We start from the raw sequence: 18466 nt of genomic DNA on the forward strand, positions 1-18466 counted from the left end.
ATTGTGTTCGCCTCTCCATCCCAACCCTCCGCCAACAGTCTTGCACAGCATCGTACTTGCATCTCTGTCGACGGTGTTTTCTGTGAAACGCTACCTGGAATGAAACAAAAACCAACTGATAGGATACAAGGCAAAGGTGAAGAGAGAATAATAGGGGTGCAAGGAAAAAAATATTTTGCCAATTTTCTTACCAATGAGGATGATGATTAATAGAAATCAAAATTTCCGCGGCGTCCGGGTAGCATGCCGGACTATTCCGTTGCCTACAACACGGGGATCACCGGATCAAATCCCCGTGTTACCTCTGGCTTGGTCGGGTGTCTCTACAGACACAATTGGCCGTGTCTGTGGGTGGGAAGCCGGATGTGGGTATGTGTCCTGGTCACTGCATTAGCGCCTCCTCTGGTCAGTCGGGGCGCCTGTTCAGGGGGGAGGGGGAACTGGAGGGAATAGCGCAATCCTCCCATGCGCTACGTCCCCCTGGGGAAACTCCTCACTGCCAGGTGAAAAGTGGCTGGCGACTCCACATGTATCTCCACATGTAACGCAGGAGACACATAGTAGTCTCCAGCCCTCCCCGGATCGTCAGAGGGGGTGGAGCAGCAGCCAGGAGAGGTCGGAAGTGTGAGGTAATTGGCTGGATACATCGATCCATCCATTATCCAAACCGCTTATCCTGCTCTCAGGTTCGTGGGGATGCTGGAGCCTATCCCAGCAGTCATTGGGCAGCAGGCGGGGAGACACCCTGGACAGGCCGCCAGGCCATCACAGGGCTGGCCAGATACAATTGGGGAGAAAACCCCCCCCAAAAAAAATCAAGATTTACAACGTCTTACAATGGCATATATTTTTACATGCGCTCACAAATATTTCTGGAGTGGTTGCAACCAGACTCGCCTACCTCCCAACCCCAAATTTACCCACATGGTACAGCTAAACGTGAGACTAAATGTCAGCTTGCGAGCGAGGGAGTGAGCAGTTGGCCTCGTGAGGTGCTTCGCATCTAAAAATTAGGAGACGAGCAGAGTTAAAAAAGAAACTAAGCAGAGCAAAGAAAAACACCAAAAGCTGGCTCTGAAGTGGAACAACCCAGGGCTGAGGCGAGTGTTAGAGGAAGAGGCAACGGGTTGAGGAGAGTGCACTGCTGCCGGGGTTTGACCTCTTTCCCTGTCTCCCAGCCCAAACCCCAAACCAACGTCCCAGGCAGCGGGACAGGCCTGGGTCACGGTGAACTCATTCTCCCAAGCTCCCCACTTCTATGACTGCCCAACCGCACATCCAGTGACCTCACTCCTTTTAGAGCTCTTAATGAAATTACGTCTTTGTATCATCAACAAAAAATGATCTTGAGCAACATTTGCATGTCGGTGCCAAATCTTCCCCCAGATGAGAAAGAGAGGGACAGAGAGAGTGGGTGTCTGCTGTTCAACAATGTTTACTTCATCCTGGAAACAGAACACATTCCTCCATCACAGTTCATGGTAAAATGCTCCATTTTGCAGTGCCAGGCCCATCCGACCACAAAAATGATGGAAAAGCGATTCCATAAAATGATTGTAAGCCAGAGGCTATCTCTTAGTGCGGAGAAAACGGCTCCGCGTGACAGTGTATAAAATATCGAATTCCAGCAGTAAGGTTCGAAAGTCTCCATTTGTAATGTGTCAAAACACTTTGTAAATGCATGAGCTTAATCCATTGCTCAACAGTTTTATTTGGCATAATTGTACAGCAAAAAAAAAAAAAGAAAAAGAAAAAAAGAATGAAATACTTCTAGAGAGACACAACGGCAGCATTTTTTCAGGGTGAGATACCATCTACAACCGCAATATCTCTGAATCAGCAGGCAGATTTGGTTTCAGTTATCTGCAACAATGCAGGGAGACCGATGCCCTCGCACAGGTATGTCAGTGCTAAAGATTGGGGTTTTTTTTGTCTTGTTTGCCAATTCGGGCCAAATTTTACATGCTTCCTAAGCCCTCCGACACGGTGCCTCTCCCCAACACCTGTCACCCGCTCAGCAGACTTGATGGGGAGGGGGGGGGCGGTGTCGGAGGCAGGGGCAGAAAGGAGGGAGGGAGGGGTGATATTGTTGGCACACCCATGCAGCTCTGTAGGCAGGGGAATGTGTAGAGGGGGATTAAAGCGTATAAATATTATTCTTTCACAGGACTGCTTTGAATCACCCTTGAGCAGCATATTTAGCTTGAGTGAGATCACTCAGCCCTCCCCCCATCCCCCATTTCTCTTTTCCTCCCGATCTCCACTCTCCCTCTCTCTCTTTCTTTATCCTCTCCATTTGGTAGGAGAGGGAGGAAAAGTGAGGAAGTATGAAAGGAACGGAGCAGCAAATTAAGGGTGGGTCTCTTACATTCTGACTGGGTTAAACAGGGTTACCGGTGGGTCATGTAACTCTAGAACGCCACCACAGCCAGAACAATTAACCAAGAAGAAGAAGAAGAAGAAGAAAAAAAGGATTGACAAGCAAACCGATCGAGAGGTTGCGCACACCATCTTTGCATCCTCACTCTGCAGCTTAGCGTTAACATGCAGCAACATTAGAATTGAATTTTCTGAACTCTACCTTTCTCCTCCTCTTCCTCTGTTGGTATGCAAGTCGGCCATACAGTAGACTTCATTCATCATTGTGTTGCGTTGTAGTGTTGTTTTTCTATGGTAAGTACACTGAGAGAGCCACGAAACCGGAGTCAAATTCCCTGTTTGTGCAAACGTACGTGGCCAATAAACATGAGTCTGATTCTGATTCAGGGGATGGTGCAGCTACGCTGGTCAGACCGTGCTGTCTACCATTAAATCCATCTCGTCTAAACAAGCACAGACCATGTTCATGACATGCTGAGATGATTTTTTTTTTCATTGCATAATTTTCTCCCTGCACGCTCCCTTTTTGCTCTTACTGAGCTATGGGTTTGGGAGCTTAAACCAAGGTTGGATCCCTGTGTGGAGGAGGCACATGTGGAAAGAGGAGCAGCGAGGCACACAGCATGGGCATCAGAAACATTCAAAAAGGGCGTCTGGGTGGCGTGGCAGTATATTCCGTTGCCTACCAAAACAGGGATTGCCCGTTCGAATCCCCGTGTTATCTCCGGCTTGGTTGGGCGTCCCTACAGACACAACTGGCCGTGTCTGCAGGTGGGAAGCCGGATGTGGGTATGTGTCCTGGTCGCTGCACTAGCGCCTCCTCTGGTCGGTCGGGACGCCTGTTCAGGGGGGGAGGGGGGAACTAGGGGGAATAGTGTGATCCTCCTACGCGCTACGTCCCCCCTGGTGAAACTCTTCACTGTCAGGTGAAAAGAAACGGCTGGCGACTCCACATGTATGGGAGGGGGCATGTGGTAGTCTGCAGCCCTCCCCGGATCAGCAGAGGGGGTGGAGCAGCGACCAGGATGGCTCGGAAGAGTGGGGTGGTTGGCCGAGTACAACTGGGGAGAAAAAAGGAGGCGAACATTCAAAAGCCCAGCACTAAATCAGTCCTCCTTTTTAGAGCTCCCATGCATTTTTTTTGTTTATGTCCAAAAGAATAAAGATTTTCTCTCCCTGACAAAGGGAATAATATTTTAGTTACTTCACGCTGCACTTGTGGCTGTATACTAACAAAAATAACAAATGAATTTGGAGCAAGATTGAGACAAGATGAGTGATCTTCTACCACCAAACTGAAATTGGCCAATAGTGTATTTATGTCCACATTCTCCCCCCCAAAAAAACGCCTGGTCATTATTGGATGTAAGTCAAATCAAATTCCTTCCCCTCACTAAATCCCACCCGACTGTTCTGTCTCATTCGGATATATCCATCCATCCGTTATCCAAACTGCTTATCCTACTCTCAGGGCCGCTGGGATGCTGGAGCCTATCCCAGCAGTCATTAGGGGGCAGGCGGGGAGACACCCTGGACAGGCCGCCAGATCATCACAGGGCCAACACACACACATTCACACCTAGGGACAATTTAGTACGGCCGATTCACCTCACATACATGTCTCTGGACTGTGGGAGGAAACCGGAACACCCGGAGGAAACCCACGCAGACATGGGAAGAACATGCAAACTCCACACAGAAGATGACCCGGGATGAACCCCAAGGTTGGACTATCCTGGGGCTTGAACCCAGGACCTTCTTGCTGTGAGGTGACCGCGCTAACCACTGCGCCACTGTGCCGTGCTTGGTTTTGTGCTAGACGCACTTATTAGGATATTCTCATTAGGATTACACTCATTAGGATATATATGTACGTCTAATGGCGGTGCTGGAAATGGGATTTCGTGGGACCTTTAAGGGAAGTCGAGTTTTTCTAAGTTGTTCTCCCTTCAAGTCAAGGGCTTTAAGTTACAGTTCAATGTGTTTGTACATTTTGAAGGCATACTGTAGTTTTGGGCACACAGAGCTCATTCAGTCGCTTACAATTAGCTACTAGAAACGCTCATCCATTTGCATTCAATTTCTGTTTTCAATGGTAAAGGTAAAAAGTTCACTCGGGTTTCATTTAACGTTTGAATGAAGCAATTCTCCAGAGCCCAACAGATGCATACTATATGTGCTCATGTTGGAAAACAGAACATCTAATTTGCTCTGGTTTAGGCCAGTGCTTAACTTCATTTCGTTTAAACTACGCTCAGTCTCCGCTTAGCCTCTCCAAATGTGCAGGGGGTCATTATGCCAAAGCAATGAACAAAAAAAAAAAAACGAAAAGAAAAGAAAGAGTACCTTTGGTTGCACATTAAGCCGTTGGGTTAGAAAAGCTCAGATTCCAAACGTAATTTGAAAAATGGTCCATATCTTATTTTTCCTTTTTGTTCCAAAAGCCTGTCATTTGAGCTCTTAGGGTGGCATATTAGATTAGCCAAACAGAAAAGAGGGAGTGTGCCGTGCCTCTTGAACTAATCACTGGAGTATAATTCAATTCCGTAATAATACAATACCCTTTACATGGCTTTGCCAGATCCATGACTATATCCCTTTCGTATAGACATCTGTATCACATCTGCTTCGAAAAGCATGACTGGGCAACCCTCTCCGCTCAGACGGAGGCACCCCAATCGCCATCCAGCGAACCCGACTCCAGGGAACTGAGGCACTTGGAGCAGAGCAGGGCAGCGTGGCCATTGAGACAGGCTTAAATGGAGGAGGGAAGGAAACCATCCAAAGCGGTCCCAGCGGACAGAGAGAGAGAGGAGTTGGTCCTGAGTTGCAGGGCACAGAGAGGGCAGTGTGTTGGGGAGAGAGAGAGAGCGAGAGAGAGACAGAGAGAGAGTGAGTAGTGGAGGGGCACAAAGGGACGATTGCTTCGGCTGGGTCACAGCAGGCCGCCACTTGGAGTTTCGTGGGAAGAGTTGAGTTCAATGAGTCTCTCTCCTTCTCTCACCCCCCCCCTCTCTCTTTATCGCCCTCCCTCTTTTCTCAGCGAGTCTGAGGGAGAAGTAATAAAAACATCAATTAAGACTCCCAAACAGCCCACTGATGATTTATTCAAAACTGTTTTTTTTCTCTCGATGTGAAGCACCTCATGAACCCGACTTCTTGCTCATTTACTCCGAAACTGACATTTAGTCTCACGTTTCGCTGTATCGTCGTTGATTCAGGAGGTGGAGGGTTGCAACCCATCCAAAAAATGTGAGTGAATGCATCATCTGCATCTCTGAAAAGCCAGTTAATGAACTTAAGCAAGGATATATTAAGGGACAGGGGCCCGCCCCTTAATAATATATATGTTTTTGGGGCAATTCAATCTATATTGCTCCCTCTGGCTTGGGGATGAGTTGTTACCTCAAGTGAAGGAGTTCAAGTATCTTGGGGTCTTGTTCACGAGTGAGGGTAGGATGGAGTGGGAGACTGACAGGCAGATTGGTGCAGCATCAGCAGTAATGCGGACGTTGTACCGGACCGTTGTGGTGAAGAGGGAGCTGAGCCAGAAGGCAAAGCTCTCAATTTACCAGTCAATCTTGGTACCAACCCTCACCTATGGTCATGAGCTTTGGGTCATGACCGAAAGGGTGAGATCGCGGATACAAGTGGCTGAAATGGGTTTCCTCCGTAGGGTGTCTGGGCTCAGCCTTAGAGATAGGGTGAGGAGCTCAGACATCTGGAGGGAGCTTGGAGTAGAGCTGCTGCTCCTTCACGTCGAAAGGAGCCAGTTGAGCTGGTTTGGGTATCTGATCAGGATGCCTCCTGGGCGCCTTCCTTTGGAGGTTTTCCAGGCACGACCAACTGGGAGGAGACCCCAGGGTAGACCCAGAACTCACTGGAGGGACAACATGTCCAATCTGGCCTGGCAACACCTTGGGATCCCCCCAGGACGAGCTGGAGAGCATTGCTGGGGAAAGGGACGTCTGGAGTGCCCTACTTAGCTTGCTGCCACTGCGACCCGACCCCGGAGAAGCTGAATGGATGAATGAATCTTTCTGTATTTTTAATGATTTAAAAATAAAACAGATGACACATGCATTGAGACTTGTTTATTCGTTAAGAGTAAGATAATGACAGCGATGCACCTGTTGTTGAATATTTGATTGCACATTAGTAAACATTTTGTTTTTATTTTGCATTTTTTTACATTTTGGATTATTCATTTTATAACTGCACACAATATGTTGAATCTCATTTTTTGTTTATCTTTTTTGCACACCTGCTGTCTCATCTCATCATCAGCCGCTCCTCCGGGGTCGGGTTGCGGTGGCAGCAAGCTAAGTAGGGCACTCCAGATATTTCTCTCCCCAGCAACGCCGTCCAGCTCCTCCTGGGGGATCCCAAGACGTTCCTAGGCCAGATTGGACATGAAGGAGCAGCAGCTCTACGCTGAGCTCCCTCCGGATGTCCGAGGTCCTCACCCTATCTCTAAGGCTGAGCCCAGACACCCTACGGAGGAAACTAATTTCAGTAGCTTATATCGGCGATTTCACCCTTTTGGTCACTACCCAAAGCTTATGACCATAGGTGAGGGTTGGAACGAAGATTGACTGGTAAATTGAGAGCTTTGCCTTCCGGCTCAGCTCGCTCTTCACCACAACGGTCTGGTACAACGTCCGCATTACTGCTGATGCTGCACCAATCCACCTGTCACATTCCCACTCCATCCTACCCTCACTTGTGAACAAGACCCCGAGATACTTGAACTCCTTCACTTCAGGCAACAACTCATCCCCAACCCGGAGGGAGCAATCCACCATTTTCCGGTAGAGAACCATTGCCTCAGACTTGGAGGTGCTGACTCTCATCTTGGCCATTTCACACTCAGCTGCAAACCACCTCATTGTGTACTGGAGGTTGCGTTCTGATGTAGCCAACAAAACCACATCATCTGCGAAGAGCAGAGATGCAATTCTGAGGCAACCTATTCTTGCACTTTTATCTATTTCATGTTTTTAATAGTAAATTAAATGGTGTAATGGTGTTATTTCCCCTGAAGATGGCACTTTTTTGGGGGGGGGGTGTTGGAGCTCTCGCCTAGGGCACCAGAATGGCCAGAAACGCCACTGTTGAGGTCGATTGTTCTTCTACGGATGCCTTGTTCACTTTCTGCAAAACTTGGAGCGCCAAAGTGGAACAGAATTATGCACCTTGGAAAACAATGCACGTTGTGTTCATGTGCAGTGATACCTAGAAGGGTTTCCAACTGCAAAATACTGACCTAAAATAATGGTCTGTTCCCAGTGGCCAAGCTTTATCATGATCCAAGCCAAATCCACTGAAAGACACATAGATTCCCATGAAATAATAGCGTAGATCAAATCCAAGACTATGACAGAAATCCTATTGTTCCCCATCGAACATTAACCCACCTTAATCAAACTCTGTCAGGAAACTTTGCACCCACCCAAAATACTCCCCCCTCCACAACACACACACACACACACACACACACAGGCAGCAGCTGCTACGAGAGGGTGAAGAGGACGGGAGAATGAATAAAGAGACCCACTAAGCACAAGAGAAACAGAGAAGGGTGAAAGAGGAAGGGACAAGAGAGGGAGTCAAACTTTGAAAAGCGAGACCACTTTCCTCAAATTCATCCTGACACTATTCTTGTTACTTGCCACGTTGTGTCTCATCTCTCCTCCTTCAAACGCTCAGGTAAATGGGTGGATGGCCCTTGCACCCTGACTTTATTGTTATCACGTGCTAGGAGAGGCTTGATTGTTTTGGCTCACGTGGCTGCAGTGCAACGCTATCTCCCACCTCAGACGGTCACCGGTGACCCAGATAACAAAACCGCTGTGGCCCGGATCCGTCCCACACCGACACTTCCACCCGGCAGACATACTGTGTGGAATGATGGCACTTGGGCGGTCCACTCCAGTTGGCCAGATCTGGGCCAGAACCAAGCCATAGCAATGCTGCATTTGCCACATATTTGCCAAAGGTGGCCCATATTTGTTTTGTGATATTTGGGCCATATTCACCATTTACCACACGGGCCACTTCAGGGTCACATCCAGATTACATGTTGCCGAGAGCACTGCATCTTTGCCAAAAAAGGCCCGCATATGGTTTGGCATATTTAGGCCATATTTGCTATTACACATGTGGACCACTGCAGGCTCACATCCATTTTGTCAGGGCCAGAAGAAGGCCATCAGTGCCGCATCACCGCCTGAAGTGGCCCACATCCGGATGCTACCTGGGAAACCTCTGGGCAGAGACCACAGGGCTCAGGGGGAGCTGTGACACACAGGAAAATCCCCCATTATCGCGGGACATTAACCCCTGAGCATCTCACTCAGCATAGTGGCCCAGTGGTGGAGGTGCTCAACCAACATCGGCTCCCTTTTCAGGGGCAGCCCACACGCCTTAATAATCCCTCTACATAAAGCAACAGTTAATAAAGTCCTCTTATCGGTAACACTGCAGACTGCTGACACACACACACACACACAGACAGTTTTGTTTTGTTTTTTTGTTCCCCTTCCTCCCTGAACAGGTGCCCTGACCGACCAGAGAAGGCGCTAGTGCAGCGACCAGGACACACACCCACATCCGGGTTCCCACCTACAGACACAGCCAATTGTGTCTGTAGGGATGCCCGACCAAGCCACAGATAACACGGGGATTGGAACCACCGATCCCCATGTGGGTAGGCAATGGAATAGACCGCTATGCCACCCAGACACCCTAGAAAAGAGTTTTTTGTTTGTTTTTTTTTGTGTTTTTTTTTTTTACACACGTGTCCTCTACCTGCCTCCAAACCCGACACAAACCGTGCCCCACCTGCTTAAAAAATACCCCGCCCCCTACACACACACACAAAATATCCCACAAGTGGTCTCCAAATTGTTTGTACAGTCTATGCACTTACAGTACATATTATATACTGTATATTGGGGCACACTATTTAGTAGGTAGTATGCAGTATGCACCACAGAGTACCTTACACTTGGTGGGCTCACACCTGAGCAGAAGTGAACCTTGGAAGGAAGTCCTTGGAAGACCAGAAGAACTTTGTCACTTTCAACGCATCTGTTTAGATTTAACCTTAGCTCTTTACCTTTGCTGAAAACACACTATATCAAGGAACACATTTGAATTTGCCAGCCAGCTGTTGTCCGTCACATTGCTATGAACATTTTCCGCGCAAAGGTGCAAAGAATTATTGGATGGTTTTGAGTACTTACATATACATTTAGTCATTTAGTCATTTAGCAGACGTGTTTACCCAAAGTGACTCACAACAGAGTCAGAGATTAGCAGATGAATTTGAATGTTACGAACTGGCATCACAGCCAAGAGTGCACGTCAAGTCGAGGATGGGCAACATGACCCAGAGAGGGCCGATGTGGGTGCAGGTCTTTGTGCCAACCAAGCAGTTATACGTCTGAGTCTACAAATCAAGGTCCTCAGCAAAGACTATTGGTTGACCAATAGAATCGGGTGTGTAACTGCTTGGTTGAAACAAAGACCTGCACCCACACCGGCCCTTTCGGGATCATGTTGCCCATCCCTGCGAGGCTGTTTAATGACCATAAGCTCCATGCGTAGCAACTCAATATTTTTGTATTTATAGTATGCATACACACAATTTTCACATACTATAGCTGCATACTATCACACATACCCATATTATTAGTATGTAGTGTGAACAATTCAGACACAGCTCTGCTTTACCCGAATTCCCATTCTCAACAACGAACCACTGGTCTCCACATGCTGAACATCTCTCTTCCTCTCAATTACCCAATTAGGACTGCTCTCTTTTTCGCTATTAACCAATTAGGACCTCTCTCTTTTTCGCTACCTGTCTCATAACACATCGCCCACCCTTTCCAGTGGTCCAATACCTCCCTGATCTCCAGGGTTCTCCCCTACCTTCTGCCCCCCCCCCACACACACACTCTTCCCTGCCCTCCCTGGCACCTTTGCCCCACAGCTTGGCCCCATTCATCCAGCCACCCCTCTCTCCGGCCAGGGAGGCTGAAGGCCCTCTTTGTATGTGCTCCCTGGGAGATATTAACCCCCCGTCTCCACGCTCCCACCACACAAAGGAAGCACTTACTAACCGCTAAAGCCTTAACAAACAGCGCCTTTCAAATGAACCCTGCTCCATGCAGTGCAGAGGGAGGGGAGTGCCGGAGAGAGAAGGAAAAAAAAAAAAAGAAAAGAAAAAGAAAAAGAAAAGAAAAAACAAAAACCAAAACATTTGCTTATTTCTTGCAGATTATAGAGAACCTGGTGGTGCTGGGCAGGGCTGGGGTCAGATTGACTCACTGGACCGTTAGGTTCCTATTTGGGCTCAGATGAGTGTTCTAGTTGCTTCTGGAAGGGTATACACACACACACACACACACACACACACACACGCTCATGACAAGCCGGCACAAAAACACACCAAGATACACGTGGACCTGAATGTGCATACACACACAGGTAGACACAACCGCACACTCGTCTAGTCGTCCTACTGACTTTCATTGACTTTGCAATGGTAAGCTTAACTAATAACTGCATAACATTACAACGTACCCGGACTTCAGCCTCAACTTAACCACTAATGCAGTGACAGCCTTCATTTTTTATTTCACCCATAGGACCTCATAACATAGCAAAACACTGAAACTGACTCCTAACACCACCCCCCCCCCCCCACACACACACACACACACACACTAAGTCAGTTCCTTTGCAGCCATCCAAAGGGGCCAGACTATATCACACATCACATCCTAAATAACCCAGGTCGCCTCCCAGGTCTGAAATAAATCCACCAGCGACCTTTTATCCTGTCAGAAGTGTGCACATAATATCATAGGGGAAATGACTCCATGACCACTTTACCCACAAACCCTCTGCATGGTGGAGGCGAGCTGTTTGATCTCTGGCTTGGGGGTAGGGTGAACAACTATGTATGTGTGTGTGCGTGTGTATGTGTCAGAGAGAGAGAGAGAGACAGAGAGACAAAGAGAAAGAGAGACATAGACAGAGAGAAAGAGAGAGCAAGACAGACAGAGAGAGAGAGACAGAGAGAGACAGACACTCAGTCCAGATGGGGATTGGGCTTAGCTTTGGATATATACGAGGCTGATGACATGGCACACTTCTGGAAAACAAAGATATAAGAGTAGTGATGAAGACATCAGAACTGGATGCATTTAAGAGGAAATCGGTGGCAGGATAGGACAAGTAAAATCACAGCTGATTTTGCAGCCGGGCCCAATCAGCAAACCCACAGAGTGAACAGCGTGCATTTCAGTCAAGTGTGGAAAGGAGCACCTTACAGAACTGACGAAATTATAAGCCATATGAAGGAAATGCTTCCAAAAAAAAAAACAAAAAATGGAGCGGATGTCGATTTTCATGAATAACATCATATAACATCATCCACCTTTGACCTACTTTTATTACGCAGCCACCACATCGACGGTTTAACAGGGCACCTGTAAAGCTGACGTGCGTTTGCCCCAGCCCGATAGCTTTACAGCCATTGTTCCACTAAGTGATTACCATTGTTTAAAGAGCAGGATATGACCCTTATCCTGGTTCAATGCCCCACGCTGGGTGCTCGCCCCGCTGCTACCATTAGTTGTCTAGCAGATACCATGGAGGGCATCACTCAGTGTATGTCAGAATCAGAAACACTTAGTCATTTCATTTCTTGTGCACATGAAATGAAACGAAACACCATTTCCCCCAGCCGACAGCAGTGCAACACAAAGACAAAAACACATCCAAATATATCTCAACAAAAACAATCACTGTTCAGGAGAACGAACGCCAGCCAGGATGACTGCCGGAGCTGCCGGTCTGTATGGGCTAGCAGTTAGCTTATCCTGCCCCGCTTCCGCGTCCTGTCACACCGCCCTCGGTGTTTCCTCTTCGGGCACAGCTCCGGGCAGGGCCGTGGTCCCTGGGCCAACAGGACGCAGCAGACCAGGCTCCCTCAGCTGATCCAACGCCAGCTCTCCCAGCCAGACACCTTCGACACATCCCCCCGCACTCCACATGACAACACAAAAAAACACAGTCAAGGCTAAGCGAGGCCACCGCCAGACCACCCTCGGTGTTATCGGAACTGCCGGTCTGCATGGGCTAGCAGTTAGCTTAGCCTGCCCCGCCTCCGCTTCCTGTCAGACGGCCCTCGGTGTTGCCTCTTCGGGCACAGCTCCAGGCAGGGCCGTGGTCCTTGGGCCCACAGGACGCGGCAGACCAAGCTCTCCCAGCTGATCCAGTGCCAGCTCTCCCAGCCATCAAACGATGACAAACTTAGATGCAGATGTGGACAAAAACACTGCATGGACGGTACTGGGTAAGGCCGCCGCAACTGTGAATTTACACCGCCATCTTCCCACACCGGTACTGGGTGAGGCCGCTGCAAACGTGAATTTGCGCCGCCATCTTCCCACACTGGAAGCGGAACGTATGTGTAAGTAGAAGTGTGTGTATTTGTGTAGCGAGGGAGGCAGAGAGCCAGTGAAGGTGGGTGGTGGTGGTGGTGGGTGGAGGGCATCTCTGTGTGTTTGACACAGTATGATTGCATTCTTACGATGTGTGAGTGGACGTACGTGCGTGCGGAGGGCAGTGTTTGGATTATTAGTCATGAGCGGTGGAGCCCAAAGGTAAAGGTTCACTATGGTGTTGGCACCTGTTTTCTCCCTAACAGTGAGTCACTCACTGAGCACCCAGAAGCCTCGTGGACAAGCTGTCATCAAGAGGCTGTCTGTCCTCCCACAAGGTGTGCCATTTGCGGTTACCAAGGATGTGACTGTAGGTCACCGGCTTTTAATTTAGAATTGTGGCATACTTCATGTATGGCGAAAACGCAGCCTCGTAAATAAAATCATTAATCAAAAGCTTACTCGTATCCTCTAAGAGAGCCAAAACACACACAGCTGTTTGACATGCGAGCAGATGGACCGTTGAAGGTACAACCGCAGAGCAGCATTTTGTTCCTCATCTACTTTAACATGCAGGGAAACGGTTTTTTTTTGTCCCCACATTTCTAATAAAGTCGTTTTCATTGTTTCTGCCCCACCCAGCGGAAAAAGAGCGCTGAAGCTACAGATCTCATCTGTACTCCTCTTACATCTGTGACCCATATACTAACTTAGTTCTGCTTCATACCAACATGGGATTTCGTTCATTTTCTACTAATTCTCAAATTCTGCCACCTTCTACTCGTTTAACTCAGAAATATCGACCCGAAATATTAACGCTCTTAATTTAATGTCACTCCAGTGGTTTTTACTTGTTTTCATATCCAAATGTGTGTGTGCGCGTGTGTGTATAATCCAGTGAGTCAAGTAAATTCTTTATGAGACAGTACAAGCCTGTTTCATGCTATAAGCAGTCATCAGCTGTCAACAAAGCTACTTGAGGAAAGGACATACCATTTACTTCCTCGTCATGCACATCACATACACAATGTCCAATGGGGAAGGGAGAGGGGCGACAGACAAAAATTCAAAAACACGTGATCGCTAACGGATGTGGGACATTCAAAATTCAAAAACATGTGATTGCTTACGGTCCAATGGGGGGGTGTTGGTATTTGTCTATTGTCATGATTGATTTATAATTACAAAATAGGTGCTTATATCTATGTCTGCAACTGCTGGCCAATTCATTCCTGTTATCCCATGTGGACATTTCTGGTTTGCAAATGATAAAATATTTTTCAGTTAGACATAGATTGCACATTTTACTACAGGTTTAATATGTCCTGTTCTTTGAGAGGATTTTCCAGGTGGTTGAATAATTAATGTTTCTGTCCACCAATGACCAAATATAACGGCTTAGAGATGTTACATTCTTCTTTAAACGGTTGTTTCTAAAGCTACATATGTGCATTAAAACTCTTTTTAAATGTTCCCTCTATTAGACCGACCTATGTCTCTATTTTGCCGTTGTCATTTCTTGTCACTTTAGCTTGGTAGATAACTCCTTTCATCTGGCATTTTCTTTCAAGTGGGCACGAGTCGTTCACACAGCAGTTGCAGTTGGGGGAGACCGATTGTGGTGAAGGTGTCATTGATTTGTTCATGATTCTTGTGTTGTGGGACGATATTATTTGTTGAATGTTCGGCATGCAGCTGTAACTAATTTTGATGGTGTTCCTATTGAATATATTCCTCGGCTGATGGTCCGGGGTAAAGCACTTATCCAAAAAAAACTGCTTTCCGATGTTTGTGGTTATGGTATCACTGTAGGGTGGGTTGTACAAGGTGATATTTCCTTTTCTGCTACGTTTGTTGAGATTATATATAAATATATATTTCTCACTTATGGAGCATCTTCTTGGATGGCTTGAATCCAAAGTTGATGGTGCTTTCACCAGAATGCTGCGTGCTGCACTAAATGTATCCTGGAAGAAGCACCCTACAAAGAACTGTCTCTATGGCAATATACCCGCCATCTCAAACATTATCTGAGAACGAAGGGTTCAATTTGCCGGTCATTGCTGGAGGAACAAGGAAGAACTTGCAAGCGACAATCTGCTTTGGCCACCCGAACATAGAAAGACATGTTTGGGAAGGCCTGCAAGAAATGACATCAATTAACTTGCCGACGACACAAGATGTCCATCTGAGGATCTTCCAGCTGCTATGCATTATAGAGTCGGGTGGTGTGAGAGGTTCAGAGCCATCCGAGGATACTCGACCTGATGATGATGATATATATATATATACACTACCGTTCAAAAGTTTGGGATCACCCAAACAATTTCGTGTTTTCCATGAAAAGTCACACTTATTCACCACCATATGTTGTGAAATGAATAGAAAATAGAGTCAAGACATTGACAAGGTTAGAAATAATGATTTGTATTTGAAATAAGATTTTTTTTACATCAAACTTTGCTTTCGTCAAAGAATCCTCCATTTGCAGCAATTACAGCATTGCAGACCTTTGGCATTCTAGCTGTTAATTTGTTGAGGTAATCTGGAGAAATTGCACCCCACGCTTCCAGAAGCAGCTCCCACAAGTTGGATTGGTTGGATGGGCACTTCTTTGAGCAGATTGAGTTTCTGGAGCATCACATTTGTGGGGTCAATTAAACGCTCAAAATGGCCAGAAAAAGAGAACTTTCATCTGAAACTCGACAGTCTATTCTTGTTCTTAGAAATGAAGGCTATTCCATGCGAGAAATTGCTAAGAAATTGAAGATTTCCTACACCGGTGTGTACTACTCCCTTCAGAGGACAGCACAAACAGGCTCTAACAGGTACTATTTAATGAAGATGCCAGTTGGGGACCTGTGAGGCGTCTGTTTCTCAAACTAGAGACTCTAATGTACTTATCTTCTTGCTCAGTTGTGCAACGCGGCCTCCCACTTCTTTTTCTACTCTGGTTAGAGCCTGTTTGTGCTGTCCTCTGAAGGGAGTAGTACAAACCGGTGTAGGAAATCTTCAATTTCTTAGCAATTTCTCGCATGGAATAGCCTTCATTTCTAAGAACAAGAATAGACTGTCGAGTTTCAGATGAAAGTTCTCTTTTTCTGGCCATTTTGAGCGTTTAATTGACCCCACAAATGTGATGCTCCAGAAACTCAATCTGCTCAAAGAAGTGCCCATCCAACCAATCCAACTTGTGGGAGCTGCTTCTGGAAGCGTGGGGTGCAATTTCTCCAGATTACCTCAACAAATTAACAGCTAGAATGCCAAAGGTCTGCAATGCTGTAATTGCTGCAAATGGAGGATTCTTTGACGAAAGCAAAGTTTGATGTAAAAAAAATCTTATTTCAAATACAAATCATTATTTCTAACCTTGTTAATGTCTTGACTCTATTTTCTATTCATTTCACAACATATGGTGGTGAATAAGTGTGACTTTTCATGGAAAACACAAAATTGTTTGGGTGATCCCAAACTTTTGAACGGTAGTGTATATATATATATATATATATATATATATATATATATATATATATATATATATATATATATATATATTGTTCACAAGTGAGGATAGGATGGAGTGGGGGCTTGACAGGTGGATTGGTGCAGCATCAGCAGTAATTCGGATGTTGCACCGGATTGTTGTGGTGAAGAGGGAGCTGAGTCAGAAGGCAAAGCTCTTAATTTACCAGTCAATCTTTGTTCCAACCCTCACCTATGGTCATGGGCTTTAGGTAGTGACCAAAAGTGTTGAGATCGTGGATACAGGTGGCTGAAATGAGTTTCCTCCATAGGGTGTTTGGGCTCAGCCTTAGGGATAGGGTAAGGAGCTCGGACATCCGGAGGGAGCTCGAAGTACAGCCGATGCGCCTTTGCATTGAAAGGAGCCAGTTGTGGTGGTTCAGGCATCTGATTAGGATGTTTCCTAACCTCCCTTTGGAGGTTTTTTGGGCATGTGCAACAGGGAGGAGACCCCGGGGTAGACCCAGGATTCGCTGGAGGGACTACATGTCCAGTCTGGCCTGAGAACGCCTTGGAATCCCCCAGGACGAGCTGGAGGGTGTTGCTGGGGAGAGGGATGTCTGGAGTGCCCTACTTAGCTTGCTGCCACCGCGACCCGACCTGGGAGAAGCAGCTGATGATGAGATGATATATATATATATATTATATATACACTACCGTTCAAAAGTTTGGGATCACATTGAAATGTCCATATTTTTGAAGGAAAAGCACTGTACTTTTCAATGAAGATAACTTTAAACTAGTCTTAACTTTAAAGAAATACACTCTATACATTGCTAATGTGGTAAATGACTATTCTAGCTGCAAATGTCTGGTTTTTGGTGCAATATCTACATAGGTGTATAGAGGCCCATTTCAAGCAACTATCACTCCAGTGTTCTAATGGTACAATGTGTTTGCTCATTGGCTCAGAAGGCTAATTGATGATTAGAAAACCCTTGTGCAATCATGTTCACACATCTGAAAACAGTTTAGCTCGTTACAGAAGCTACAAAACTGACCTTCCTTTGAGCAGATTGAGTTTCTGGAGCATCACATTTGTGGGGTCAATTAAACGCTCAAAATGGCCAGAAAAAGAGAACTTTCATCTGAAACTCGACAGTCTATTCTTGTTCTTAGAAATGAAGGCTATTCCATGCGAGAAATTGCTAAGAAATTGAAGATTTCCTACACTGGTGTGTACTACTCCCTTCAGAGGACAGCACAAACAGGCTCTAACCAGAGTAGAAAAAGAAGTGGGAGGCCGCGTTGCACAACTGAGCAAGAAGATAAGTACATTAGAGTCTCTAGTTTGAGAAACAGACGCCTCACAGGTCCCCAACTGGCATCTTCATTAAATAGTACCCGCAAAACACCAGTGTCAACATCTACAGTGAAGAGGCTGCTGCGGGATTCTGGGCTTCAGGGCAGAGTGGCAAAGAAAAAGCCATATCTGAGACTGACCAATAAAAGAAAAAGATTAAGATGGGCAAAAGAACACAGACATTGGACAGAGGAAGACTGGAAAAAAGTGTTGTGGACGGATGAATCCAAGTTTGAGGTGTTTGGATCACAAAGAAGAACGTTTGTGAGACGCAGAACAAATGAAAAGATGCTGGAAGAATGCCTGACGCCATCTGTTAAGCATGGTGGAGGTAATGTGATGGTCTGGGTTTGCTTTGGTGCTGGTAAGGTGGGAGATTTGTACAGGGTAAAAGGGATTCTGAATAAGGAAGGCTATCACTCCATTTTGCAACGCCATGCCATACCCAGTGGACAGCGCTTGATTGGAGCCAATTTCATCCTACAACAGGACAATGACCCTAAACACACCTCCAAATTGTGCAAGAACTATTTAGAGCAGAAGCAGGCAGCTGGTATTCTATCGGTAATGGAGTGGCCAGCGCAGTCACCAGATCTGAACCCCATTGAGCTGTTGTGGGAGCAGCTTGACCGTATGGTACGCAAGAAGTGCCCATCCAACCAATCCAACTTGTGGGAGCTGCTTCTGGAAGCGTGGGGTGCAATTTCTCCAGATTACCTCAACAAATTAACAGCTAGAATGCCAAAGGTCTGCAATGCTGTAATTGCTGCAAATGGAGGATTCTTTGACGAAAGCAAAGTTT

Source organism: Lampris incognitus, chromosome 10 (genome assembly GCF_029633865.1).
Source record: "Lampris incognitus isolate fLamInc1 chromosome 10, fLamInc1.hap2, whole genome shotgun sequence".
Lineage (NCBI taxonomy): Eukaryota > Metazoa > Chordata > Actinopteri > Lampriformes > Lampridae > Lampris > Lampris incognitus.